At 49.4% G+C, this 3,815-nt stretch overlaps 1 long non-coding RNA gene across 1 annotated transcript in view; it reads right to left on the reverse strand.

The window, feature by feature from the left end:
- Positions 1-1,805, reverse strand: part of LOC108293925 — an 8,382-nt gene extending 6,577 nt beyond the window's left edge. Inside the window, exon 1 of the long non-coding RNA XR_005197856.1 lies at positions 1,649-1,805. This is a non-coding gene — a long non-coding RNA (uncharacterized LOC108293925). The remainder of the gene's footprint in view (positions 1-1,648) is intronic.
- Positions 1,806-3,815: the final 2,010 nt, after the last annotated feature.

A 3,815-nucleotide genomic window follows, 5' to 3' on the forward strand; every position in this document is an offset into this window, starting at 1 on the left:
TTTTTTTGAGACGGAGTCTTGCTCTGTTCCCCAGGCTGGAGTGTAGTGGCATGATCTAGACTCACTGCAAACTCCACCTCCTGGGTTCAAGCAATTCTCCTGTCTCAGCCTCCCAAGTAGCTGGGATAGACACATGCAGCCACCATGCTTGGCTAGTTTTTGTATCTTTAATAGAGACAGAGTTTCATCGTGTTGGCCAGGCTGGTCTCGAACTCTTGACCTCAGATGATCCACCTGCCTCGGCCTCCCAAAGTGCTGGGATTACAGGCATGAGCTACCGGGCCCCGTCAAAATCAAGCTGATTAAGCCAGTGCTCTCAGGCACCAGCCTAAAGGCAATCCCAGCTCCTGCCGCTCCTCCACTGAGGTCTACATTCCCCAAATCACAGAAGCCTGGGAATACCTGACACCTGCCCTCTCACCTCTGTGCTTTTCCGTTCTGCCCCTGACATCCCATTCTGTCAGACAAACACTGACTCAGCCTTCAAGGCCTAGGTGAAAGTGACTACAGGTGAAATATTGCTGCCCACCTGCGGCCCATCCTCCTTCCCAGAGATCAGTGGAGCCCCAGGAGGAGGGAACTAATCTGATCTGTCCACAGCCTTGACCTCCAAAGTTTAGATGTAGATGGAGTAGAATAAAGGCAAACTTTTTATTTTGCAATTTGGCCTTGGCCCTAATGGTCAGACTGCATCTGCTTGAAATCTACAATAAAGAGCAAATAGTTGACAATGTTGTGAATTACAGGGGAAGCCAGCAGTTGAGAATCAGGAAAGGAAGTGAAAATTTACAATTTTACTGCAAGCCGTAGAAGAATTAGGTTGGGAGAAAAGGGTGGTGGATTTGAGACCCTGCTTGCCATACATTTGAAAAATGCAGGGAAAATCAGTCCCCCCGTGGAGTGTTAAAATAATTAAATGGGAGGCACTTACACTGAAATGACTGTAGTGCCCTGGGTTTCTACCTAAGAAAACCGAAACGTAACTCATGCATTTCTTGTAAATAACTTAAAGGAAAACAAAACAGTTTTAACCAACCACAAACCAGCAATTAACCTTTGATTACATAACCAGGAAATTTCCGCCTGGACAGTTCAAATAATGGGACTACATAACTGTAGCCAATCAATTACTGAATTGGGTTTGCTTCCTCATGCACCTTATAAAACCCTTTCCTTCAAGCCCCTCCGGTGGACCCCAAACCACAATCCAAGGTTATGGCTTCCTGATTCATGAATCGTTATTTGCTCGAATAAAATCTTTAACGTTTTAACCAAACCCGAGTTTAAATTTTAACACAAGAAAGAAGGACCAGGGACCCCACGGACCACACCTCCTCCTAAGCCCTAACCCCGCACCCCGAGGCGGGTTTCACCCTTAAGGGCCCTCCAGTCATCGCCGCACAACGTGGGTATACGCGGGGCTGCGGGCGCGGGGCTGCCCCGGGCTCCAGGCAGGGCCGAGGCCTCTGCGCAGGGACGGGACGGGACGGAACGAAACGCCCGGGGTCCCAGGTGCCGGCCCAGCCGCACCATGGGACCTAGAAGAGTCCGGGTCCAGACTTCAGAGCTGCCCCAGGGAGGGCCGGGTGCCCACCGGTTCCCACGGGCCCCCTGCCGCGTCTCGGGAAGCTCGGCCCAGCAGACTCACCAACTCTCGGCTTCAGGAGCGCCCCGGTATCCTCTCTACGGACCTTCGAGTACATGCAGGTCGTATGGCAAAGGAGGCTGTGGAACACAGGAGAAAGAGCAGCCGAGACCAAGCACGGAAGCTCACCTGTCAAAGGGAAAATCCAGCCGAGAACACAGGAACTGCTCCCCCTTTTCCGGCTGCGCTCCTGATTGGACAGGCTCGACCACGGAGCCGCTGATTGGATAGGGCTCCAGGCCCCGCCCCCTCTCCCCCTGAGTGACAGCAGATGCTATCCCAGGTGTGGCGGAAGGAGGCGTGAATGACTGATTGTTGTCTGCAGCCCTTTTCAGCCTGGGCTGACTTCCTATGCTGGGCCCTGGAGCTGCCAGGAACATTGGCATTAACCTTACACATAAGATTACATCAGTTTATGAGTATGTCTTTAATATTTAAAATTGGAAATTATATAATAACGATTCTTTTAAAATTTCAGCTTTCATTAACTTCATGGCCTCTGGTCCCTTGAGGAGGCACCATGAGATTTGATAAGGGAGGGAGTCCTCTATGTCAGAAATATCCCACAGGAATAAAATGTGAGCCGCATGTGACATTTACAGTGGCATCATGAAAGGAAAACAGGTGAAATTGATGGTAATACTTAAACCCTATATATCAAAAATATTATCACTTAAATATGTGAGCAATATAAAATTATCAATGAAGGTGTTTGGGTACTAAATCTTCTACAGTCACTCTGTATTTAAACCTCTAGCACATCTCAGTTCCAACCAGCCGCACCCAAAGAGCTCAGCAGCCCAACGTGGGCAGTGGCTGCCGCATTTAAGAGCAGCTCTGAGGGCCCTGGTGAGTCTAACCTCAGGGAGGTCGAGGGCCTGGACTTCCTTTCCTGCCAGACGTGAGGGAACACCCTCATCCAGCCCACCTCTCTCCTTGCACCCAAGGGTGGGAGAGGGCCCAGTGACAGAATTGGGACTGCAGTCAGGAGGTGTCCATAGGTCAACCTCTGCTGCCCACCTGCTGCTGGGCAGGGGTCCCTCACCCTTCTAAAGGCCAGACAGTGAACAAAGAGTGTAGGGCTTCAGGAAGAGGAACCCGCCTTCAGATCTGTCCACACCCTTGACCTCCAAAGTTTGAATGCAGAGGGAATAAAGGCAAACTTTTTATTTTGCAATTTGCGTTTCAATTTGCAGCCAGCAATTTGCCTGCTGGTTAGGCTATGGCTGGCTGTTTCCTCCTGTGGTGTGGGGACTGTGAGTTTAAGCACCAAGCATGTCAACATGCACTTCTGTATAACTTATCCCATCTAACAAGAGGCCCGGCTTTAAATAAAGGGAAAAGGAAATCAGTACCTATACAGTGCCTGTTTGCCAGGTAACTAGTAGTAACCAACCTGTTATTAGAATCCTGAGATCCTGACTGCACAGGTGTATGTTTCAGTTAGCTATTGCTGCATAAAAAACCACCCTAAACCTTATTAGCTCATGATTGGGATGCTCAGTCATTTAGGCTGGACTCAACTGGGCCATTCTTCTGGTCTTGGCTGGGCTGCTTCAGGCATGTGTGGTCAGCTGCTGGTTGACTAAGTGACTCTGCTCTGGGGGTGAGCTGACTGTCAACTGGGGCACCTTGGTTTTCCTCCCCATGGAGCTCATCCTCCAGCAGGCTGACATGTGCTTGTTCTCTTGGAGATGGCAAGTTGTAAAAGAAAAAGCAGAAACATTCAATGACTTTCATCCCTAGACCCCAAACTGTCACACTGCCATATTCATAGCTTCCTATTGCCTAGAACAAATAAGGCCAGTCCAGATCCAAGTGTCAGGAAATAGATTCTGCCTCTCTGTTGGAGCAGCTGTAAAAGCATATTCCAAAGGACATGGATACCAGAGGGGATGCAGAATTGCTGTCATCTTGGCAATCTGTATCATTCTGCCTTTTCTTACAACAAGCTTTATATAACTGTTCCAAGTCAAGGAACTCGTCCAAAGTGCCACAGCTACTAAGTGGCTGGACTGCGACTCAGGATCAACTTTGCCTGACTCCAAAGCCCAGGCACCTCCATAGACCTGACAATTCAAGCAGCTTCCCTAGGCCTGTGAGATCCTAAAAAGTGACTCTTCTGAAGTAGAATAAAGGTTCTGTTGAGATGCTCATCCTTCTAGCACAG

Source organism: Cebus imitator, unplaced genomic scaffold, assembly GCF_001604975.1.
Source record: "Cebus imitator isolate Cc_AM_T3 unplaced genomic scaffold, Cebus_imitator-1.0 Scaffold552, whole genome shotgun sequence".
In the NCBI taxonomy this organism is placed as follows: Eukaryota; Metazoa; Chordata; class Mammalia; order Primates; family Cebidae; genus Cebus; species Cebus imitator.